The sequence below is a fragment of the Alligator mississippiensis genome, chromosome 3 (genome assembly GCF_030867095.1).
Source record: "Alligator mississippiensis isolate rAllMis1 chromosome 3, rAllMis1, whole genome shotgun sequence".
In the NCBI taxonomy this organism is placed as follows: domain Eukaryota; kingdom Metazoa; phylum Chordata; order Crocodylia; family Alligatoridae; genus Alligator; species Alligator mississippiensis.
Genome location: NC_081826.1, coordinates 243251970 through 243278636, shown reverse-complemented (window position 1 = coordinate 243278636; position 26667 = coordinate 243251970). Strand labels below are relative to the sequence as shown.

The 26667-nt window shown below is 40.2% G+C and overlaps 1 protein-coding gene across 5 annotated transcripts in view; it reads right to left on the bottom strand.

Moving 5' to 3' along the window:
- Nucleotides 1-1805: 1805 nt before the first annotated feature.
- The window catches only part of CETN3 (centrin 3), a 195439-nt gene continuing 170577 nt past the window's right edge, over nucleotides 1806-26667 (bottom strand). For 2 of the 5 annotated variants that reach the window (XR_009461093.1, XR_009461091.1), the window contains exons 8-11: nucleotides 20008-20241; nucleotides 18922-19165; nucleotides 17586-17727; nucleotides 1806-5117 (exon numbers count right to left, since the gene is read on the bottom strand). The gene's annotated coding sequence lies outside the window, so the exon portion shown is untranslated. The remainder of the gene's footprint in view (nucleotides 5118-17585; nucleotides 17728-18921; nucleotides 19166-20007; nucleotides 20242-26667) is intronic. The other 3 variants (XR_009461092.1, XR_009461095.1, XR_009461094.1) reach the window with 3 other exon arrangements.

Sequence of the window (26667 nt, the reverse complement as noted above, 5' to 3'; positions counted from 1 at the left end):
TACCTTTGGCTAAAAGGGCCTCAAGAAGCAATTTTAACTTTCAAATATGACTAATGTAACCGTTTAACTCTGAAAGAGCCTTTTGTTTCATGTCTGAGTATGAAGATGTTTTTCTTATAATCTTCTTTCCCCAACAATTATCAGAGATGCTTGGCAGACACCAGGGTGGTTGGGATTGTTGGAGGGAGCTGCAGTTGTTACCATGGAAGTTAAGATCCCAGAGAGGCTAATGGAATCTTTGGCTCATTGGGTAAAAGAATAGTTTTATAATGGAAGGCTGCTGTCAATCACTGTCCTTATTGAAGATGTTGGGCATGTTACCACCCTTTGAGCAAAAAGAGAAGAGCAAGTGAGCGTCTTTATATAGTGACAGCTGGTAAAAGAGAACCTCCTGCCCAAGGTATTAGGCCACAGGACACAAAGCCTAAACAGAGTTAAGCTGTGCAGGCAGCTGGATTTCCTAGGGACTGACTGATTGCAAACACAGGGTGCAGGCAATTACCAACAGATAATGGCAAGTGGGATTTTACAATGGGTTAGCTGCTCTGCAGTAACTGCCTGGGTACACACTTCTATACGATTGATGAGAGCTAACCCAGTTAGCTCCTTCACTGAGGAGCAGGCAGTGCACTATAAAGCCCAGCCCTCTTTTGTCTCGTAGCCACTTGCTTATGTGCCCATGTGCAGTGCCTGTGAATGCCTCTGCAAAGGAAAAAGGCAACAGAAGGAAAAAGCAGTCATGAATGTAGCCCTGGAAAGAAGTCAAAAGACAGAGCTTCATCTGGGAACTGTTCTTGATGGAAAAGCTGATTTCTGAGCAATGAAATTCCCCCCTGTTTGTTTCTGCTGTTCTCTGGAAACAGGAATGTGTGCGCCTCATTTGGAAGTAAATACAATTACACCAAAGATGTGGTGGTCGAATGATTAAGATGTCCTGTGGTAGCCCTAGAAGGCATGAGTTTGAAGCATTTCTCTGAACTTGTGCTGAAGGCTCACCTACTCAATACTGTTCTAAATGAGCATCTCATCATTCAAGGGTGAAAGTCAAACTAAAAATGGGACGTGATGTTAGCAACACTGTTCTTTTATGTGCTATTGGCTACTGAAACTAGTGTCCCACAACTGGGATACCCCAAAAGTTGCTAGGCTCTGGTGTTCATTTTGATTGACCACACCATCAATTTCTCTTCCTTACAGAATTAACCCTGCAAAACCCCAAATACTGATGTACCATCAAAGGGGCAGCATTACTATGTCTGAATTCAGAACTTATTTGTACTTCACAAGTATAGTAGAAATATCTTGGACACCTGAACACAATCTGTGTTTCTTTTACCCACCGTTAGCCTTTCATATTTATTTTCCTTGCTGTGTTAGCACATGTAATTACTCAACATAATTTAAGGATCTGCCCATGGAGTGCTTATGTGAGAAAAATTGTCATTGACTTCTATGTACATTGTACCTGTGAGGAGACTTCAGAGTGTAGCTATGCCATTAGACTGTAGCTCTATCATTCCAAAGTGACAGGCTGTTTTGACATGCTTTCCTAGCAAATACAAATGCCTTAAATATTTCACTCCTGCTAGTTAGCAAAGTCTCTGTAGTTTTAGATTATTTTCCCAAGTGAACTTGGAGAGTTAAACTGTACCCTTAGATGCCTGTGCTGCTCTTGTTGGCAATAAAGGCACACACACACACATACATCTGAAGGCAAAATCTGGATGTTACTCAAGCCACGGTATAAACTTTAACACTGAAAATGATCTAAGCGCATAAAAATGAAGACCAAGACATCAAGGTACTGTATATAAATATAAAATAAAAGAGCGCTTTATGAAATATAATGTGGAGCAAGAACTATGAAGAAAGATGCAAAGAGACATGTTAGAAAAGCAAACATCTGTTTTATATTAACAAAGGATGGCTGGATAAAATTAAAAAATACTCACCACATATTGGAGGATCGTGGCAAAAAAAAAATTGTTTTGAAATTTGGAGAAGAATGAGGTAGAGAAATCTGAAAATTATAGGAGACTTTCATAAATGTAAACTCTGAATCAAAATAAGCAGCTATGGAATACAACTATAATGGTGATATTGCATTTAGAGGCATGTCAGCTACATAAAGATGAAATCCTTGGTAACGTTGGGGGAAAGAATAAATGAATAGTCGGTTTAATCAATAAAGGCTATTATGATTGAATAATTCCTGATAAGTTGCAGACAAGCCTCAATGGATAACATAATATTTTTTTAAGATATGAAACTAAAGAAAAATACCCTCATATCTATATTAAAGCCCAAAAGGGACAGGACACAAGTTCCTGACACCCATGTGAAACGTTTAAGAATGTATATGTATGTTTGTCATGTTTGTGTGTAACGCATAACAAAGACTGATGGACAGATGTATGCACATGTTCTCATATATAACAAAAATATTCAAAGATTGAATTTAAAATTCTTCTTTTATCCATTTTAATTTCTTAATAATGTATAATAAGGTTTTCAGGGGGAGAAAAGACATAAATTATATCCTTTTTATCCCCCGTTCTCTTGAAAACCCAAATATCATTAAAAAAACAACACACACAGATAACAATTAGAAGTGTAAAAAAACATGATTTCCTTCCCATATCTTTTTATTTTTCTCCTCATATTAAGTATGTCAGGCCCTTCACCAATCCCCATTGTAGTCAGCAGAAATCTTTCCTTTCACTTTAGCGTGAGTTGGATGGAGCCCTAAATGACTTTCATGTACCACATCAGGGCTCTGGCTGTCCATCAAGATTTCTATTTTCTCTCTACTAATATAACTCAGAATTGGTTCCCACTTTCCTCTAGCTTCCTCTTTATCCCACAGATAAGTTTATCCAGGATTTTTAATGTAAACTACAGAAGTGAGTTGCATAAACTCAGATCCATTAAAATACCCCAATCTTTGGTAATGTGCAGTCTTTTTTATCTCTAACTTATGAATCTTGCCCAGACTGGTTGTAAGGGACCCAAGGTTGTTGCTCAGACAGTTTTCCAGTTACTGCTTTAAAATCAGTTTATTCCAAGTACAAGTTCTGGTGAATAACTGTCCACTATCTCCAATACTAACCATGGAAGATTACACTGCTTTTGCCCAAACTTGAATTTGTTTGTGTGACCTCAGGTTCTTCTTCTGGGCAGCTGCACTATGCAGGCAGAAATCCTGGAAAGAAAACAGACAAGGGGACCTGTACGAGCTGTGCTTCCCACCTACAAAAAATGGTATTTTGGGGTCAACAGCAGGAAGTATTCCCTTACGCATTCTCTTGATAACTGAACTCATAGCCTTCTTAATGGTACCTAGACCCTTTTCAAAGCCTTCCATCTCCTCCTACTCTACATTCATCCTCCAGGAATGCATACTGCATCCAACATTTATAAAAAGAAAATGATTGCAGCTCCCATCAAGTTATTTACAAAGCTAAATATATCATAGGATTACTGTGTATTTAGTGAAAGGAGCTGTAGTGAGTGGCTAGTTCTTCAGTTCTGCCTTTCTGTCCAGTTCACTCCCTGCTCAAGTTCACCTAGCAAAGCTATTGAATAGGAGCTATGGCAGCAATGTTTGTGTGTGTAGTAGAAGAGGGAAATGTGCCTTTATTTTGCACCATGTTTCATGTCCCCCAAAAAATCCTATCTAAAGGCATGACTTCAGTGGAGCAAATCCTGAAATATCTACTCAGGCAGATCTCTCATTGACTGTACTGGGAGTTCTGATTCACTGAAAACTGAAGGCCAAGTTCTGTTCTGGGTAATACTAATGTAAATACTCACAGCACAATTTTCTCCTGATAAAGAATTCAAGATCTGGCGTTGTATTTTCCTTTCTGTTTGACTCCCCACCACAAAGTGCCGTGGTTCATATGCTTTCTCCCAAATGCAGAAAAAAACAGCTTTTAAAAAGATCAATATTACAAATTACATTATAGCTGTCTCCTGGTATCTCCCAATATTTACAAACTGGAAAATAAAAATAACCTTCTGATTTAATATAATCTAATGTACAGGAAAATATCAAACTATTTTTTCATCTCTCAATTAAAATGCTGTCTTAGAATGAGCACTTAAAGATAACTCTGCGTGAGCTTTTTTCTTGAATAAAACAATACCTACTGTATGCAGCAAGCTATGCACCAGATATATTTATTATATTTGTTAGGAAGTTAAAAAGCCAGCAACTATTTTTAATTTTGAAGGGTTATATTAACAATTGCTTTATGACATACTTGCTTAAGACTGCAGTTTATAAACACTAGAGACCATTTATTCTTTTAACAGTGTTATCCTCTTATCTGATGTTTCCTAATGGAGTACTTTGTTTAACATGTAGCACTTGCATTAACTGCACTACAATAAAAGTATTCTTTCTATCAGGTTCATCTTTTTAGTAGGCAGTCATGTGTGCATGTATGTATGTTAGCAATTACTGATCCCTTTAGTATTAACCTAATCAGGCTTCAGTTTGAGATTATCTAATCACCACTTTTGGTTTATGCATTTAGTGAGACATACTAGCCTTTGTACATTAGACGGTTGTGTTAATATGCGTAAGATAAAATGCAACAAAAGACAAGATGCACTTACAGTGTTTTGTTTTTGTACTTCTTTCCCTGACTGTTGTCCTAAATATATTTTCAGGCTATGAAGCAAGAAATAATTACATTCAAATTATATCCATGCTTGAGACTAAATATGCATGTAAGCTATGTGTTATTTTAAAACTCCTTATTCTCTAATCTTTGTTCCAACTGCTAAAAATACTGTAAGAATGCTGCTGAAAACTATTTACAGGTTTCTGGAGGAAAGAAACCCAGTTAGGCCTGCTGAGGGATACACATGATAGTGTCTAAAAGCCCCAGTCAAAGAGTGGAAGAAATGAAAAATTCTACTGTGGAAATAAAAACAAGACCTGGACTGGATGCAATCAGAGAAAGAGCTAAACATATAAAAGAACACTTAACCCTATAACGAAGATTTATTATTTGTATGTACTGCATCTGAGAAGAACTGTTTGTTATACGTACTCATCTGGAGGCTCCGTGAAGAGGTGTTGACATACATCAGCATTGTGGCCTTACCTGCAAGAGACAAAGAGAAAGAGGCTATACTGGTCATTAATTATATGATTCATGATATTATGGTTATTATTAAACAGCAGACCTGTTTGAGTCAGAGACCATTATAAACTCCACATGAACCCTAGTGGTGACCAATAGATCCTACAAAGTTTGAACAGTGGTTCTCAACTGGACTTGAGACTACCCTTGTTTAGCTTAAAGAACCCCTTGCTTGACTTAAGGCATCCCTCCACACATTTTTTGTGATTGAGCAACACCCCATTTCAAGAACTAATGTCTTTATTATAGCATTTACCTCATTGCAGAGGCACTAGGCAGTGGGAGCAGGATAGTGGCAAAGCAGAGATAAGCCTGAGTCGTCATTTAACTCTTCACACCTACTCATCTCCTTACACTTTGAGGCACCCTTCAAAAGGTCTCACAACTCCCCACAGTGCCCTAGCACCCTGGGTGAGAATCACTGGTTTAGAAGATTCACTAGTGCAGGCAGAGTAAAAGCACCATCTGAAGAAGGAGATCCATGAAAGAACCAAAGTATTTTCATTAGTTAAAGACTATGCAAAAGGGAGTAAGGGGTAATTATTAATTAGAAGATAAGCAACTTTCTCGGAAAATTGCTCTCTCCAAAATAGAAAATTTATGATGTCATCTGTATCGAATGGCATCACATGCCCAATACTCTTCTCCAACAGTGGCAGTCAGAAAAAAATAGAAAAGGAATATTTTATTATCCCCTAAGCAGGGTTCAAATTACGGGGGTGGGGGTGGGGGTTGAGAGGGTTGAGCTCCCCCCCACCCCTCCCCACACCTCCATAAGAGACAAGAGCTCCCCTGCAAGATTTGAAAGTCACAACCTGGGAGGGTCTACAATTTTATTGGGGCAGCCCAATATTTTTTGCAGACCCCTCAAGAGTCTTGCCCCTAAGTAGCATGTACTGTTGTTGATCAGTACACTAGTCCTTATATACAAGATGCCTTAGATACAAGTTTGTTAAGGAATGTGTGGTTTTCAGTGGTAGGAGTTTGAAATCGATAATACCAAATTCTACCCAGTTTGAAGATTGATCTTGGGCTTCTATCTATTCTATACCAGGTAAGTCTGTAGTACTGTACCTGGTACAGTGCACAAGATCATGGAACAAGTTGAGAGTTATAAATGTGTTACAAGTATTAGCTTATTTAGATGATCTAATTATATCCGGGAAATCAACTGATAAATGTCATTTCTGCAGATCAGCTAAGGACATGTATGCCTCTACCCAAGGAATTACAAAGAGCTCAAGTTCTTTCTAGGAATTAGTGAATATAGTTTTTATTAGCAGCAGCACCAACATGGATTCATAAAGAACTACACGTTGAAAAGCCACTGAATGTCCTCACCAGGCCAGGAGGAAGAAAAGTAAAACATCCATAGAACCATCTGAACAAAAATATTAAGATCCCTTCAAATCCTTTGGGAATTGAGAGGACAAAAAGGTATTGGAAGGCGGTTTGAGAAATCATGACCCAATTTTAGTCTCTGTTGAACTAAGCAAATCTTTTTGTCCTACATACAAATGCCAGTGTGGAAGGCCTAGGAGCAGTTTTATACCAAGAAATTGAAGGAAAGCAAACTGGTGGTCTTTTCCATCTAAGGGTCACAGCCCCAGTACAATGCATAAAGATGCGTAGTCATATCTTCTTGCCCATTCCCTAAAAGTGTTACATTAGCATTGGAAAGCTACATTACATTAGATGATTCCCCATTACTCAGGTTTAATGGTGATCCTTGGCAAAAGACCTAATTGTACATAAATCATGTTTGTGGTAAAGTAATTCCTATAAAAAGAAGTGGGGAATTCCAGAAAAGATTATCCTATCCCTTCTGGGGGCTAAACTACAATTAAAAGAATGCAGCAGAGAAAGCAAACAAGGAAACGTAGCACCAAACACCACCAGACCCTCTATAAAATCAGCTAGACAAATTGTTGCTATCAAAAAAGCCAAAGCCTATGAGCACATTCATTTCAGATATTTGGGAGTGGAAGAACCCTGAAACTCTTGTGGACTTACTGTATTGGCCTTGGATGCTTGAGGACACTTGTAGGAAATATGAGATATGTTCAATGTATTTGAAACTTTATCTACTAGAACTGTGTATCTGGGAAATATCATCAACAGCAAACTTTTGGATCTTATTTACATCTATTTCCTGTCTGTAAACAGACCAGAAACACATGGAAAATATTTTAGTTTCACCTGCCACTTTATCTAATATGCTCAGTCATTCCCAACCAGAAATTACTGTATGCCACAACATTTACTCAGGTATTGTAGAAAAAATACTTTTCAGTATATGGATTTCCAGCGTGATTACACTTAGACCAAAGAAGACATTTTGATGCTCCCCTTTTGATGTTCCCCCTTTAAAAGAAGTACAGTCGGTCACGTCAATCAGATGTTTAAATACGTTGTAGACTTTATGTCCAGAGCAGAAGTCAAACTTGCATATATGACCTAGAAGTTCCTGTCACCTCACCCAGACTGTCTCTTAGGCTGCTACACTTCCTGGACACTCTGTGTATCCAGGGGGAATTACCCTATGTCGTATAAGGCACAAGCAGAGAAATCCTCAAAGAACAAAGGTAGAAAAGTTACATAATTTTTCTTGATGTCTGAGCAAGAAAGCCAATTACCCAATTACTTATTCTTTGGCATGTTTTAAGTTGGAAACAGGCATGAAACTCATCACTGCCATGTTGCCATGTTAAGAGAGGAAGGAAGAGTGGCTGGGACTCATAAGAATTCCGATAAAAATAAGTATATATATGATGTGCTTATTTCAGAAGCTCCTGTCAAAGAAAAGAGTTTTGTTATAAAACCTGGCTATTGCCAGCAAGAACAAAATAGGTGCTCACAATATTACCTGTCTATGAAAAGATTATGAACTGTAACAGTCTATAAGGTAAAACTTGAAACTAGGCCCAGTTAAATTAAAAAAGTAATGTGTAAAACCTCCAGTTCATATCCTTGAACTGAAGAACACGCTCCATGTACTTCAGAACCACAGCAGAAAAAGGATGCTATGAAGGGCACCACCAAAGGCTTACTGTAAGTTCCTAGGGCCAATTGACTATTGGCTCCTATGGGCAGCCTAGACAATGAATTTAAACAAGAGGATGATAGCACAGTATAACCTGAAACAAGATTGTTGTCTCTAGCTTGAGGTGACCTGACCAATCTCAGTCATTTAAATCTAAGAGAAATAATGTAAATTCACTCCTTTTGGTTTCAGATCTCAAAGTAGAAGTATTTGTGTTATAATCTCTTGCTATAATCCCTGCCAAACCAGCCATGAATAGAGCCAGACAATGCAGATGAAGGACTTCACTAGAAAAGACAGAAAAGAGAGCTCCACAGCAAGGGTGAAAATAAAGGCCAGCAGTACAGATGGATGGTATTCGTTGAGGCACATCACCTTAATAAAACAAAATCATTTTGCTCAGTTAGTTGTTTGCATCTCCTGGAGGGTTCAGGGGACCAATTCCTTTGAGAATGGAGCCAAACTTACAAAAAGACTGTTGAACCATTCCTGTTCACCAGCCTAAACTTAAATGATGTTTGGTGGATGGGTAAAATAATGCAATCAGTTTACACATAGTACATGCTCACTGGCAAGTATGAAATTAGATGGACTTCTACCAAGATTACTGCAAAAAATGGATAATTTAATCCCTAGAATTTCTTGTACGGGCTCCAGACACTTTAGCTATTTGTGAAGCTAGATGATGGATTCATTGAACAATACTGTGCAGAAAGGGTACAATAATGAGATGATTCCTTTGAATCAAACCTAGTCTTAACTGATTAAAATGTGGTTAAGGAATTATTGTGTCTCTTCCAGTATCTTGCTGCAAAAAATGAAACCTAACAGTATCTTCCTTTCATTAGGAGAGAGCTCCCTGGTTTATAGTTTAAACCTAATCAGTACTTCAATATTTTCAGTTAGTGACATGACCTCAAGTCCCCATTTATGCAAAAGGCTTATAGCATCAAACAATATTTAGTCCTGTCAGAGTTGTATCCCAAGGGACAGTTTGTCAAATAATAATTTTATTGCCAAACATTAGTCCCACCATTACAAATTCTTCTACAGAATGAAATGGGTCACCCATATATGTAAAACTATCATTTCTTTATTCCAACATGTATATGCCAGATTTTGTAAGATTTTTAAAATCATCATGTCATCATAAGGCTAGTGAGGATGCCACCTTGCTGTGATACAATTTAGAAATCCTCATATTACATAGATAAATTAGGTAGATAATTGGTTTGTAACAGAGATCAGATCCAAGAGAGCTTGGAATCCTAAAATGTATATTCTATCTCTTTGAATAGAGATGTTAATACCCCCTGTATTATTTCTATGCAAAATGAGGCTAGGATACCTTTGCCTCGGAGATGTAATTGTCTTTTGCAAAAGAGAAAAATGTATAAATTCTAAAGCAAATGTAATATCTTTTGACATAGTTTTAGACCTCCCACACAGTAAGCTATGGGAGCCAATAATCTAAAACCAAGATATGTTTAAATCACTGAACAAAGCTTTTGCCTTTTTATACATCTTGTATTGTGTAATAGAAACAATATGAGCTGGTTGTGGACTATCTACATTTCTTTAGCCAACTCTTTGTCCATTCTATGACGCAGTTATTATTTTTCCTGATATAAAATCCATTTTAAGTAAAAAGATATAATCTAATGTAGTCTGCCAGCAGACCACCAATATAGTAATGAAAAGGATGTGGTCTATTTTTAGTACCACGTAACCTTTTAGTACCTGATATTAGGTCCAAAATTGCAATGAAACAAAGAATTGATAGAGTGATACCAGGGCAAGAAAACATTTTGCTGGAACCTGTTTCCTTGTCTACAAATCAGATTCACAGTTGAACCCAATCCTGCAAATGCTTAATATAAAGCATACCACTTATTACTGCCACATTGGTCCCATCAAAACCTCAAAATACAAAGCCCTATGCTCAGCCTTAAATTTTGCTGGATCAGGGTCTATGGAAGCTTATAGATCCAGGTCTATGGAAGCATCACTCGTTGCTGGACCCTGCAAGGGGTGATCTCAGTGGTTCTGGAAATGAATTTGAGTCCATAACTCAGGCTGTAGACACAATGGATGGGGTAAATGTGGAATTAGTTCCTGATTCAAAGCCTATTCCAATCAATAGAATGCATCCATTGTATAGTGATAAAAGTTATAATTTAGAGATATTCCTAACTTGAAAGTGTTGGGAATTAGGAAATGGCCTCAGTTTGGAAATAGCTGTGAGCCCATTAGAGTGTGGGTTGGCAGCATACAGCCCGCAGGCCCAACCTGCAGAGGCACTCCATCCAGCCCACAACACTGGAGGACTTTACTTGTGCCCATGCCAGGCCTGGGCAAAGGAACTGTGCCAGTGCTGAGCAGCTTCCAGCTGCACCCATGTTACTACCAACACTCATCCGATGTGGGCCAGATGGTTTCAGTGGTGCACTACATACATGCTGGGGCCAGGCAACTAGGGGATGCAATTGTGCCACTGCCACGTCTCCCAGGCCCCCACTCACTGGCTGTAGCACAAGTGCAACTTCCAGCCCATGGGGAGTTGTGCTGCTACCAACTATCTCCAGACTGCATCCTTGCTGCCATCACTTCTTCTGTCACCCCCATCTGTGGCATAAGCACAGCTTCTAGCTAGTGGGGAGTTGGGCTGGGCTCAGACAGCTTCCAACTCTGCCTGCACAGAAGCCAGGGTGGGGAGAGGGAAAGCAGGGAGAAACAACAGCAGTGCAGATACAGTTGGCAGATACCTGGGCCCAGAACAGCTCCCCACTAGTTAGAAGCTACACTCAGACCACTGCCAAGGAAGAGGGGATTTAGGGAAGCAGCAGCAGAATGGGTACAGCTCCCGGTTGCCTGGCCACAATGTGGGTTCAGGGAAAGCCCCCCACCACTGACATGCCGCTGAAGCCACATGCCCCACATTTGGCCAGAGGGAGATGAGTTGTTCCAGCCAGCGGCTCATTAAAGGTAGCAGGCCCCTGACTCAGAGAGACTAAAGGACTACAGAGGCTTAGCTACTACTCCACAATAAAACTTGTTAGTTCTTCTCATTAATTGTATTCCTGCATTTATTGAACACACTGAATTCAAATCAGCTTTTGATGAGATTCCCAGATATGAAAGAAATGCAATAGAAAAAATCAGTAAACAATAAATATTTATCCAGTTGTACTTCTTTGTCAAAATATAAATCAGTTCTGGCTGACAAATATGTTCATCCATCTAAGTTCTAGGAATGCAATATACCTTCTCATGGCTAAATTCTGATACTCCTACTCCTAGGGTGCATCTACATGAGATGCTTTATTGCACATTAGATTAATATAATGCACAGCAAAGTGTCACTATCAGCACCTGCACAACAATTACTGCACAGTAGATTAATCTAATTGTGATAGTGAGGAGTGCCAGACACACTGATACCAGCATGGAAGGATCCCAGGAAGCATGCTAGCCTGCTTGCAAAGAGTGACCGTAAGCCCGGTAAGGATGGGAAACAGATATTCCCTACCTGCAGGTGCAGCGATGCCAGCAATGGAGCAGCATGCACAGTGGCAGCCCCATTTCATAAATTTGTGCTCACTGCAGGTTGGCAAGCATGTTGGTGCAGATGTCATAAGCCCGTGCCCTGAGCACGTGAGCAGAGAAGGAATGGGACAGTGTGGAGGTAGCATCAGGAGCTCCGTGGCAACCAGACTCCAGCTACCCCAAGGCAAGCAGGAAACAGGACCTCCAGAGCCTGGTGGCACAGCCTATTTTGGCATAACTGCCCATACTAATGCATCATTTTCTAATACCTGTAAATACAGGTACTAGAAATAGGCACATTAAACTAATGCACCGGAGTGCACATGTAGACACTGACTGGGAGCAAATTGCTCAGAGTCAGCCTAGGCAGCAGGGGGCCACAGGGATTGGAGACAGCAGTCCCAGCTTGGCAGAACACTGCCTGTCAGCCACATGGAGATCGGGACTTGCCCCTGTGCCCCCTATCAGACCAGGGCTGGCACCAGGGGCAACCTGGAGTTCATCCTGGCTGCTGCAGAAGGGCAGGGCAGGGCAGAAGCAGCCCTAGATTTAGCTGCTCCCATCAGGAGTAAATTTGATCCCAACAGGCATACATTCAGATGTGTGTGGGGGCACAGTTTAATGTGCCTGAATTTTTTGCACAGAAAATTTAGGCATATTAATTTCACCTGTAGATGTGCCCACTGATTAGTAATGTTACTATATGAGAAGTCACCATTCCTCTTATCAGGGAGTTTTACTATTCGTGGGAAAAGGTACAGTTCAGTGCAATGAAACCAAATTGAGTCAGACCATTACTGTTTTATTTATTTGTATTATCAGCTTCCTTTATATTTATCCAAGGAAGATTTATACTCTTAATACTGGACCATGAAGGCTGATGAAGGAATTGTTTTTATTTATTTTCCCCTCTACTATAAGCATAATAAATGTACTTGTTACATAAACACTAATACTAATAATATAAAAGGCTTCCAAGATAATGTTCCAACATTGTGCCAGAACTTATTCTGGAAAATGATTTCGCCTACCAAAACTTCCCCTTTTGCATAAAAGGTGCTCTCTGTGCTTTCTTCAGCAACAAGGCTTTGATTCAGTCATCACTTATCCAACTAAAAGACAGTACATAAGCTTGGTTTAATCTCCCTAAGTTCAAAAAGTAGAATAAAGTTTAGCTTTCCTTTAATAAAGAAAAAAAAATGAGCTTTTTAAAGGAAGCTTTAAAGTAAGTAGTCTGAATCAGGTTTTAGTTGTGACATCAGGTATTGCTCTTTCTCCTTGTTAAGCCTAGGACTTGCATAGACTTTGGCAAAATTTTCAGCAAAAGTATAAATAAACCAAATGTTTTGCCACAAGTTATACTAGGGAAACCCAACCACTTACAGTATGTAGATGAGAGGGAAGATGGATAAAAGGAAAAAGGAGAAGAACTAAAGGTACAAAAACAAATATAAAACAATTCTAAACTTTATGTTCCTCTTCAGTTATCTGTTATAATGCAAATGGAAGATGCACCAAAATATGAGATACAGAGAGCAATCATATGGCTGACCCTGATCAGATCAAACATGACTTAGGGCTCTAAGTGCAAGGGTAAAGGGGACAGGGGCTTAAGTGGTATTCTCCTTCATCATTCTGGTCAAGTAGAAGGGCCCGGGCAGGGACGAATGCTTCCTGCAGGTCACTGCATGGCATGGGCAGATGTTGTCAGAAGGGCTTTGACTTCTTTGTTTGTAGGATGTTGTTCCAAGAAGAAGGATAGCTACGAAGAGACAGGATCCACCTCATGAAGAGAGGGAAGAGCATTGTCACAGACAGGCTTGCTAACCTAGTGAGGAAAGCTTTAAATTAGGTTCTCACTGGGGTTTGGAGACCAAAGACCTGAAGTAAGTGGGGAAGTGGGTGACCTGGGAGAACCGCAAGCAGGAGGGGGCAACAGGAGAGGACTTCTCATTCTTCCTGAGAAAATAGGTCAGTTAGGTAGTTACCTCAGATGTCTGTACATGAATGCACACAGCCTGGAAAAAAGCAGGAAAAATTGGAAGTCCTGGTACAGTCATGGAACTATTATGTGATTGGAATAACAGAAACTTGGTGCAATTGCTCGCATAACTGGAGTATTGTCATAGATGGCTATAAACTGCTCAGGAAAGACAGGCAGGGGGAAAGAGGAGGAAGAGTTGCAGTTCATGTAGAAGAACATATGAGTGCTCAGAGCTTCAGTGTGAAACTGGAGATAAGCCTGTTGAAAGCCTCTGGGCTAGAGTCAGAGGGGAGTTCAACCACGGTGTTGTTGTGGTGGGTGTGTGCTATAAACCACCAGACTAGGGGGATGAGGTGCATGATGCTTTCTAGGGCTGTGCGAAATTTCACCAAGTGTTTCCTTTCAAAGCTATTTCAACTTGTTTTGAGCTCAAAACAGTGAAATCAAAATGAAACAAAAAGCTTCAAATAAAATGAGGGCATTCGAAACATTTCAAAAGTTTCGAAACATTTTGAGTTTTGAAGCAACCCAGTGGCAGGAGGCAGGGGAGAGCAAGGGCTGCACTCCAAGTGGTTCCACAGCCCCACGGAGTTCAGCCCAGTGGTGGGAGGCTGAGTGCAGCCCTGGCTTTCCCTGGCTCCCACCACTGGGCTGAGCTTCGTGGGGCTGGTAGAGCTGATCGGAGAGCAGTCTTGGCTTTCTCCACATCCCACCACTGAGCTGCATCAGAGTCCAAGCGACTCTGCAGCCCCATGGAGCTCAACCTGACAGTGGGAGGTGGAGCACAGCCCTGGCTCTGCCCACCTCCCACCACTGGGTGGCGCTCTGTTGGGCTGCGGAGCCCCACAGAGTGCAGCATGGTAGCGGGAGGCAAAGCACAGCCCTGGCTGTGCTTTGCCTCCCGCTCCACGGGGCTCCACAGCCCCATGGAACACAGTCTCATGTACAAGTCCATGATTGGCAGATGTGATGCACACGAAGGTGCTGAGAGAGTTGGCTGATATGATTGCAGAGCTGCTGGCCATCATCTTTGAAAACTCATGGCAAATGGGAGAGCTCCTGGATGGTTGGAAAAGGGCAAATATAATGCTGATCTTTAAGAAAAGGAAGGATGTTCCAGTAAACTACAGACCAGTCAGCCTCACTTCAGTCCCTGGAAAATCATGAAATGAGTCCACAAGGAATCCATTTCTAAGCACTTGGAGAAGAAAGAGGTGATTAAGAAGGGTCAGCAAGGGCAAGTCATGCCTGACCAACCTAATCAGCAATCACCTTCTATGACAAGATGACTTGCTTTCTGGATGTGGGGAAAGCAGTGGATGTGATATACCTTGATTTTAGCAAGGATTTTGATATAGTCTCCCACAGCATTCCTGCAAGCAACCTAAGGAAGTATGTGTTGGATGAATGAACTGTAAAGTGGATAGAAAACTGTCTGGATCATTGAGCTCAAAGGGTAGTAATCAATGGTTTGATGTCTAGTTGACAGCTGGTATCAAGTGGAGTGCCCCAGGGCCAGTATTGTTCAACGTCTTAATCAATGTCCTGGAAGAGAGGATGGAGTGCACTCTCAGCAGGTTTGTAGATGACACCAAGCTATGGAGAGTATTAGATACACTGGAGGGTAGGGCTAGGTTTCAGAGACCTAGACAAATAGGCAAATTGAACCAAATAAAATCTCAAGGGCCACATCCAAACAAGCGCAGACATTTGGTTCCCTGGGACAAGTTGTGGTGGCTGCTTTTCAGAGGCACGTGCTGCCCATGCATGCGCTGCTCGTTTTTTTTCCCACAGATTCTTTGCAGTATGTGGCCTTGCAAAAATGTTTGTGACACCACATACTGCATGGCTGCACTGGTCTGGACACTCCCAACAGGTTCAAGAAGGACAAGTACAAGGTCCTGCACTTAGGACAATCCCATGCACTAGTACAGGCTGAGAACTGACTGGATAAGCAACAGCTCTGCAGAAAAGGACCTGGGAGTTACAGTGGACAATAAGATGAATATGAGCCAACACTGTGCCCTTGTTGCAAAGAAAGCTAATGGCATATTGGGCTCCATTAGTAGGTCTGTTGCCAGCAAATTGAGGGAAGTGATACTTCCCCTCTAATTAGCACTGGTGAGGCCACATCTGGAGTTCTGTGTCCAGTTTTGGATCCTCCACTGCAGAAAGGAGGTAAATAAATTGAAGAGAGTCCAGTGGAGGGCAACAGAAAAGGTTAGGGTGCTTGGGCACATGCCTTATGAGGAGAGGCTAAGGGAGCTGGGCTTATTTAGTCTGGAGCAGAGAAGACGTAGGGGGGATTTAATAGCAGCCTTTCAGTACCTGAACGATGGCTCCAAAAAGGATGGAGCGAGATTGGAGCGGTGGTGGCAGATGACAGAAAAAGGAGCAATGGTTTCAAGTTGCAGCAAGAGACGTCTAGGTTATATATTAGGAAAAACTTTATCACTAGGAGGATAGTAAAATACTGGAACAGGGTACCCAGCAAGGTTGTTGAATTTCCATCCTTAGAGGTTTTTAAGACCAGGCTAGACAAAGCCTTCGCTGGGATGGTATAGTTGGTGATGGTCCTGCTTTGAGCAGGGGGTTGGAATAGATGACCTCCTACCCTAATTTTCTATGATTCAATCTGGGATGGTATATTTTGACTCTTCTGCTAATCTTATTTTCTTTTATGCAATGAAAACACATAGCAGTATGTTAGACATTATCAATACTTTGTAAAGTATGGTTGTCTAAAATTCCTCAACCATGGTCCAATTAACCAGCAATGTGCCAGGATCTTAGGAGCTATACTTCATTTCCATAAAAGAGAACAGATGGCATCTCCAGTAATTTTCAGTACTAAATGCCACCCAAGGAGTTTCTGTGAACCTCAGCTCACTATTAAAGATGTGAGACACCACAAGACGCATTCTAGAGTTTGTTGTGTAATGGCTGACCACTCTTCAGACATCTATGCTTTAAGTGTAAATAAAAGATGTGGAACTGAATGAAGTCAACCTGTTGGACTCTGAGCTACATCCTCTGCCCTATTTGAGTCCCATTATACTAGTACATGAAGGGCATGTCTACATGTCACCATATGACAATGTTACTATGGCACCATGCTTTAGTACTTCCTCTCAGAAGTACTAAAGCACAGCTCAGTATGGGTGGTTACTGCACCATGTGCATGGCACACAGGTAGATTTCACTGCTATGTCACTGTAATGGCACACTATACCTGGGGAGCACACCTTCACGGCAACGTAGCTGGTGATCATGTGTAGACACATCATAGGGTGACATGTAGACACACCCAAAGAAGACATCCAGCAATTTCCCCAACCAGTCAAGATACTTTTTGTGCAGAAGAATCCTTATATGTTGTATTATAAGAATGGCCAGATGCATAACCTTTGCAGTCCCATTGCATAGGGGGACGTGCTACTTGCCTGGGGGCTAATCAAATCTACATTGAATTCTATCGGAAACTTTGACATCATTGATGTCTGTGATCTTTATATCTTGTCCAGGGATTAGAGAAATCAGACTTTCTACCATAGTAAAAGTTTGTACCATGAAATTACTCAAGAAACAAGACAATTCTAATATATGATTTTTTAAATTAGTTTTGCACTCTAGAGGAAATAACTGTAAATGAAGCAAAATATCTCAGTCAAAATAGGTTTTTTTTTCTGTTATCCAGCCATTTATTTCCCTGTTTCTCATCTCAATAGTCCCTTGATACAAAGCATAGTTTATGTTTTACATTACTTTTCATCTTCTGGTATTTATACTATTTTGCTTCATAGTCTTCTCAGCAAAGCCAGCTTGCTACATGCCTCTGATCTGATGGGACACTTACAGTTTTGTGGACAGATGCTTCCGATATTTCTTGGATCTTCTAACGGTGGGCATAATTTAGAAGTTCTGTAACTACCAGGCCACACCACCCCAAGTCCTCCAATAGAAGCAGACCTACTGGGCAGCCAGGAGGGCAAAGTTCACTGGAACAGAAGGGCAGAACAAAAGAGGAAGTGAGATCCTGTAATTTGGTGGTTATGGCATTTCTCTGGGATGGACAAGTCTTACATTCTGGTTCCTGCTGCCACAGTTTTTAAACCAACAACTGTGAAATATAAAATGCATAATCACTCAGGGAGGTAGTAAGAAGGAGTATGATTATGTTGGTCAGTAAGAAAGTCAGTCATCCAGGAGGTGGAAGTTTTGGGGTCTAACCCCAGATGCTCAGGGGGAGCATCATACCTAGCCCAAAATTTGGTGGTTAGAGCATTCTCATGTAAAGTATAAGACGTGGCATTTATTTCCCTTAGGGTCTATAACCCAGATTTTCACCACTCTCCTATGGAGTGCCCTTCCTATTTGGCAAAAGATCAGCACCAGCACCTTGTGCTGTGCTTTATATTTAGTTCCATGCATGCTCTCAAACACATACTTAGCATGCTTAAATCTTGCCTGAGGATTGAGAATTAGAAAATAGGTGCCTCCTAGCACCAATCTGGACTACAATGGAGCTGAGGCAGGAGGAACACACATCAGCAACAAGTCTGGGTCTCTTCTGGACATGCTCAGTAGCCTAAGTTTAGGCATCCAGAGATCTTTTCAGGCCCACATGGAAAAACCTAATGAATCCAGGTGTTTATTGTGGGTACCAGCCAGGTTAATTTGAAATGCTATTTTGATTTATGTAAGAGAAAAGGAATTTTTTGGATGATATATTTTATCAGACCAACTGCATGGTTGAGATAAAGTTATACACTGTTTTGAATCAAAGCATTCTTAGGCACCTTAATCACATCTAAGTCCTCTTCAGGTGTCTAAGAAGCCAGTTAAAACTGCTTCAGTAACTCCAAATTTAAACAGAATTTCAGATCCAGAAAAGCACCCCAATTTTAGTTCTAAGCACCTAGTAGTCATGTAGCTGCACCGGGTCTAGTCAAATGCTTAAACATTGGCATTTGCTTAAAATTTTTCTGGATTGGGACTTTCCACTCCCTTGGGATTCAGGAGAAAACTCCTCCCTTCCCCTCTCCCTTCCACCCCCCACCCCTCCACCCCCCCCAGTTCCAAAACTGCAAATTCCTCTACTTTCTCCAGATATAGTTGCCATCACAGTACATTACTTCTGCCCAGGAAGGTGTAGTAATCTGCTTCAACAAAAGAAAAAACGTATACCAAACCTGGAAAAGCCTACAAGGTGCTCCAGTGTCAGTGAAAGTCATTGTAAAAGATTCCTTTTGATTTCAACGTGCATTTGAATTTTCAGCATGCAACATTCTTAGGACAGCAAGGTGCAGTATGACAGAGCAAACATAGCTCTCCTCGTAGTTCATGTCAGAAGGAGTTCATGTCTCTACAAGGTGAAGCCACACTTCGGAACATTTGTAGCTAAAACAGCACCAGCTAACTGCAATGATTAAGAGTCTGAATCCAAAAGGAAGCAAATAGGTTACATTTATAATCCCTGGATACAAAAAGGTAATCACGCACTATACCAGCTATTTGAAGTTTAGCACTGCATCAATAATCTATTCACATCATACATCTAGCCTATCTTGGTATATAGCATGAGAATCCCTAGACCATTCACAGACAGTTTTTGTGCCTGCCTTTCACCTACCACCTTTTAAACGCAGAGCAGAAAGTATGGCATTTGTGTGCATTCCCCAAGACCCACACAGATTCAAAGCATTGTAACAGCACACTGTTGTTTTTACCAATTACTTTACATTTTTAAACAGGACAATGCAGCTCTGGAAATAGAGAGGTTTTAGGGTAGATCTGTTGTTTTTTTTAACAAAAAAATTTTATATGGCAAAATAAATCTAAAATCTGTACTAGGCAGGAGAGTGGCAGGGGATAACATGAGCAGAGGGAATAAAAAGAGCTCTGAAGAGCCCATACCAGTTGCTAATACTTAATCTCTTTAAATAATGAATTAGCTGCTCATATCTACTGTCGCTGCTAAGAGAAAGCACTTTCTTTGTGAAGTGAAGTAAAGCCTGAATACCCATGAATTATTCAATATAAAGTGTGCCAGTTAAAATGCCTTGATATTAGAAGTCAAGTGTAAGATTATCTTTTGTCTGTCAAAAAGCATCTCTCCCATCTCACTGAAACTTGAGGGGGTGGATATAGGGGGCCAAGCAGTGCACAAACACATAAAAAAGGGGGAATCATTGTAGTAACACATGGGAACCTCTTTCACTTACAGCTGAACTTCAGTCATATACCATAATAATACTTTTGAGCCTTATTCTACTTACCATTCCTATCCAGCTCCTTTTATTTAATGATGGGTTTTCAGTCTGTGACTTCAGTTGAATCACCAAACAATACAGTGATGCAGCAAAGTTGCTTCAAGGTTTCTTCTAGCAGAGACACTACCAGGTATTGATCCGTCAGCCTTTGCTGACTTAGAGAAATATATTTCCTTACTCAGGTTTCTAACAGCTTCTAGAGTTGAATGATGACCTTTCTGCTGTATCACAATATGTAATCTAGAAGAATGCATGATGCATCAGAGATTGTTAGTAGCATATAAAAAATATCATGCCCAAGCATGTTTCACCATTTACAAATATACCTAGGTCATCTAGCACACCAGTGTGACAAAGAGCCAAACTAAAATATGTGCTAGGAAACTGATGTGGTTTGATTCAGCAAGGTGCTGAGTGCGCTTGCTGAAAACCTATATATAGGGACTAGGGAATCAGGTGTCCTAAGTTCTGTTCTGGACTTTGCTGCTTTCTTGTATTTTTAACTTTGTTTTGTCCCCTATGAAATGAAGATATGCCACACAATATGCTAGAGGCTCTCCAGATGTAAAGCAATATAAAGCAATATCATTATTAAAAGATTATTTGTAGGACATATAAAGAACACTTGATGAATAAAGCCCTTGGTCTTTTTTTCAGCTGGCTGAATGGTCTTACTTTCTCTAAGTTGTTTACTTTAATTTTTTTTCATTAGTTTTCTATGAATTTATGGAATATATCATTCCTCTATAAAAAATAGTTCATAGCCAGAGGATCTGCTAAAGCAGCAAGGGGAAAGGTGATAAACATCTTTCCTCTACTATTTTGAATAAATTTATTGTTAATTTAATCTAACATTCACCCTCTTTTTAAGGCTTCCTCTTCCTGTATGTCATCTAGTCACTTTCAGCCTCTCCCAACTCAATTGTAATTTTTTTAATTATTTTTTTTTTAAATAAAATGCAATTATGGAACATTTTTTGCTATTCTGTTTTGTCCAGTGGAAGTGGAACTCAAAGTGGCTGTAAGTGTAGAAACTGAAACTAATATATATCTTAGTGGTTTGGGGGATAATCTCTAACTATTCCTCAGCCCTTTAGTTCTTCCCCCACAGCCTTTTTCTCTTCATTAATTTCCCAAATTCTCACTGTGGACTTATGGATTTTGTTTGTTTGTTTGTGTTTTGTTTTTCCTTCAAATACCAGCTATGCAGCCTTGGTAGTTGGTGCACAGATACAATATCAAAATGGCTTATGAACATATGGTCCAATCAAAATGTGCCTCTAGACATTATGAGTGGTATTTTAAAAAATACTCAGCACTGATATATCTCTATTTCCATTGAAGTCAATGATAAAACTTTGATGTCAATGACAGTACAGTTTGGCCAATGATGAGGATTACTGAAAATCTAATTCTGATTGGGTAAGAGAGCTTTTAATAGAGAGATGATATATTTAAATACTTTAAAAACAGAACTTTGGGTGCATGTGTATTCTGTAAAGTCCTCCTAAGAGTGATCTCTGAGAACTACCATTTTAAATTTCAACTGAAAAAAATGGATAGAACACCAAAAAAGGATATAATCCTAGAATGTTATATGTTCCTTTAAGAAAAACATCTGGAGATTGTACATTAAACTGATTTTTTTCTTATGCTGAAAAAGATATAGAGGATTTATTATATACCTTATAGAACTGGCTTCGCATCTTTGTTTTTCAGTATATTTAGCATAAGTGGGGTTGCCTACAGGACAACTCAATGATACAGTTCAGTGCAGATTTGGATACATTTTTAATCAAATCATAATGTATCTTAAAACCCGGTAGAATCACCCTTCCGAAAACTCTCTATGCATTTCCAAGTTCATAGGCAGAATCAAGCTCATTAACATACAACAGGCCAGATTCTCTGGCTCGGCAGAGCTCTGTTCAGCAAAGGAAAGGAGAAGGCTTTAAATCACATTTGCACATTGTCAGCCCTATGGCTGCCTGCAACATGTACAGAGGAGCTTAAGGAATCTAATCATGTAGTCTTGAAGCCTGAATGAAGAATACAATAAAATGTCTGTTCACAAATATTACATTAGCAAACAGAACAGGTAAGAAAGAGAATGTTAAAAAGGGGAGATGCTGTTTGGCATAAAGGACCTTTTTTTTTTTTTTATATATTTCAAAATGATCATTCCATGGTCCATTACAGGGGGGCTCAACCTCCAGCCTACAGGCCGGATACAGGTCCAAAAAATTGGTTGTATGGGAGCAGTGGCCATACTGCTGCCCTCCCCCACTTCCAAATACTCATACCATGGGGCTGAGCCATGCCTCTTCCCCCCACCCCCACAGGACTGGGCTACTCCCCCTTCCTTTCCATGTGGCCAGGTCATGCTCCCTCCCTCCTGCAGGGCCAGGCTGGGGCTAAGCCATTCCTCCCCACCTGCAGAACTGGGTCAGGGCCAGGCCATGGCCCCTTCCCCCATCCAGCCAGATAGGACTCCCCCCACACCCACCCTGATTGCCAGATCAGAACCACAGGCCAAATCTAGCCAGCAGATGGACCAGGCATTGCTTATCTGGACCAGGCATTGTCTATCTGGCTATTCCATTTCTACCCCATTTTTACGTTCAGTTAGATTGATGTAAAAGACAGATCTCAGTCAGATTCTGCTATCACAAGTGGTCAGTGGGACCACGGATAGAATATGATACTAATTACATGAGAGGAAGGGATTTCAGTCTTTGTTTCCTAATGTCCAGCAGGTTAATGGAGTTTATGGAGTTTTGCTTCAAACCTCACTTTTTAAAAGTGTTTGGAAGGTTCAGCACAAAGATAGTGAGATCAGAAAGGAAGTGGTTGTTCTGTGAAAAATGTACCCTCCTGTGCCTTTGACCTTTATATATATTTTTGTGAAAGTTCATTCTGGTGCATAGTTGCTGTTTGTTAACCTATGTAGTTACCATGAGGGCATTTGGTACACTGGATCAGATGTGTCACATTTTGGGAAAAGCATGTGCAGCGTTCCCTCTAAGCTGTGTGGCATCCATGGCCACGCAGGCACACCTGGCAGCGTGGCATGAGCGTGCCTGCATGACTGAACATGCTGTGTAGCTTAGAGGGAACGCTGGGCATGTGTACAATCCATAAATTCTGATGCATTCGTCAGGCTAAGGAAGCATCTGCAGTTGGTGTGTGCTCGGAAGTCTGGGAATAGGATTGCAGGCTCCCCTTGCACTGGCAATATGGCATGATGGGATCTGATACTAGACCCCACAATCACAGACACAAAGAACTTTATCACTAGAGAAAATGAGTTTCAGCTCTTCATTTTTTTCCTTCAATTATTGTTTCAGTTGTAAGCATATAACTCACTGGAGTGAAGAGAAGTTGTATACGTGCAACTACCTCAATAATCAGGACCTTTTTTTGTTTCTGTACTTGAGTCATATGAGTTTCTTCTTGTTCAAATGAGGAAGCACATGAGTCTAATCACTACAGTGGCATATCATTCTCTTGTCTCTAACAGTTCAAATGCTCTAGTAGTGATTGTACCTTCTTTCCATATTATGCTGAAAAAATTCATTTGACTTCAATAAAGATAATCACATCTTACGCTCATCTACAAAAGAACAGAAAGAAGCCCTATGTCTTTCTCACTCCACATGCAAGATCATTTCATAGGTAAATATGCATGCTGTATTAGAAAATAATATAGATTCAAAGAAGATGTGTGCATTTAATCTTACTGTTAGGTCATCCGTATTGCCACAATGACTGGAACATCTACCATTTCATACAGTTTTATTTTGTTTTGTTTTTAATTTTACCAGCTCTCACCACTCTTCCTTACCAATACATTCTCATTTGCTAACACACGTGTACGTGCTTCTGTGATGTCAAAATCCACTTTTGTGGAGACTTACTTTTTATTCGTAATTCATAGCTCATCATTGTTGGTCTCAACTGATGCCGTATTTTGCACTTGTCAAAAAGGGAATTAATCAAACTCTAGTTCTTGACAGTCAACCAGAACTGCTCTTAAAAGAACCCCTTCTTTGACTAGAGCTTCCAACATGGCACCCACCTACTCATACTTGTTGACCATTTTTTGATACATGCTGGCCTTTGACCTCCATGGCTAGTGGGACCTTCCTTCCTATGCCTGGAACTGTCTATACCAGATTTGGACAAATAATCCATAATTTGTAATTACTTGGGCTTCATTCTGGTTACAGTAAAGATATTTACACCCAACAAAATTCATTTTAAAAATTCACTGAAAAGACACAATAACACAGAAGAAAAATACCCTCAAAATGAGGGGCCACTCTATGTGCCTCAACTAGCACCAGGGGAAATGTGCTACTGGGAAAAGGCTTTGTGGCCCTCCTCCAAAACTTGATGCTAGGGAGCATGCAGCTATAAGGGTTCTAACCTCACTTCATGTGACCACTGCCCCTCTGGAGCTCTACTAGGTGCACATACCTTGGTGTTCTAGGAGTATCAGCATTCTTGCTGGTCCTGGATATATAAAGAAAGGGGTAAAAAGTCCCTTGTGCCTTTCTCCCCCTTAACAGACCTATATAGCACTGTCCAGGATTTAGCTCTAAGCTAGGATAGTCAGCAGCTTGCAGGTGTGCAGATGTATACTAACTTATAAACACTTTATTAACCTTTGCCCCCCTCATTTGTTTCTTCTGTCTGCTTATCTATATTTGTATAGAGCCTAGTTTAATGAAACAGAGACCTATAGGTATTACACCACCAGTAATAACAACGATTGCAGTGCATAGATTAATGCATTTTCGCATATAACTTTCCCTGAAACAGGTTTTTTTTATAAAGACATAATCCTTTGGCCCAATAAAAGCCTCCTTTTGATACTAGGCTCCCTACACTGCCTGCTTTCTGCTATTTGTTAAAATCCATTTTTCCAGGAAAAGGTAAGAGGCCTTTCTCAGATGTGGATTGGGATGCAGTCAGTTTTGGTAATTATTATGGAAGCACTACAGATTCTGAGTCAACCAGAAAAAATTGTCTTGTTATATTTTATATTTTGTCCTAGGTTCCCATTCTTCCTTCTTGTACTGATGTACACTTTGACAACCAAGTTCTCAGGCTCTTGAAGAAGAAATTTCATTGAAGACTTAGTATAGTATGATATGATCACACATTCATGGACTTCAGCAGTGCAAGAATGGCAGAACTCAGCCTTTAGTTTGTACAGCAACTGTGCATAAAAGGAGTAGGCCTTTGTGCTCCTCAGTCCATCACTGTGGCAAATGGAGGCAGTGTTGTTTCTCCTACTTTCGTGAAATACTTAATGAAGCTACCTGAAACTTTTGGGGTGCCTCCTCTGAGGAGTTTAAAATCACTTGCAGTTGCTTTCTACATACTGACTTACTGACTCTTCCTTACTATTTACATTCTATCCAATATGTACATCTGTTAGAGCAACCTAGTATTGAAATTATAATGCCAGATGTCTTGTGCCTGAAAATACCCACACTAATCTTATTACTACTATCACTATTTGTCTATGTATTAATCAGTTGTCATGTTGACAAGTTATTTACATTTGGATTGATTTTGACCTAGGTCTAAAAGGTAAAAAGAAAAAGCATGCATCTTTAGTTGAATCACTAACATTTTTGCATGAGATTTTGCAAAATTGAGTCCTCAAAATACTGGATCATTTGAAATCTACTATACTGTCTTAGAAAAAAAGATGCACTTTATAAGCATTGTGCAAACATCTGATTATAACACTTTACACTTTTCCTTGGGAAGCCTAAAGTTTGGAATGGTCTTTTCTCTTTGGCATTTTTTTAAAGCAAATATGAGATTTTTCTATGTGTTTTCCTATGGGAATTTAGCCCTGCATATTATACAGATTTCTTTCTGTTGGCTGATCTGACTGATTTACCTGTATTTCTCTTGATTCCTGAGATGCAAACATGGTGAGTTAAAAATAAATTGTGAAAGGTTTAAGCACAAGGTTTGCTCACCGAACTAGAATGGGCCTGTAACCAACCTATTCAGGTGTATTAAATATTTTGAATAAAGAAAGAAAGAACATGTTATAATAACTCTAACAAAAACATTCTATTGCCTCGGAAGCAGCATTAAGAATTCTCTGTTCAAAATACCTGCTAAGCACAAAGAATGAAAAGGATCATATTTGAAGATAACAGTGTTGAGCTCTTCATGTATCAGTATGTTATCCCAAGACCTGGAGATTATAGCAATGAGCCCTCAACCTTAAAAGGTATTGATCTCCTACATAACTGAAGAGGCTGCTGCTATATTTCTGTTTCTTCTCATATAAAGGTAGCATCAGATAAAGGATTTACCTTGGGGGTACTTCTATAGCAGTGGTTCTCAATCTTTTTATGCTCAAGGCACCCCTTGTTGGATTCAAGGCATCTCTCCATAACTTTTGTGAATTAAAAATGAACTTATTTATTACAGAACTTATCTCCTTGCATAGGGGACAGGCTTTGGGATAGAGGAATAGCTAGGCAGGGAGATCATGAGCCTGCCCTTATTGGCTTGTTTCCAGTGGTGACGCGGAGGGGGCACAGAGGGGTGACAGCACCCCCTGAGAGCACCGGTGCACCCCCTCACCAGCCTCACTTGCCACTTAGGTGACAGGCAGGAGGGCAGGCAGGA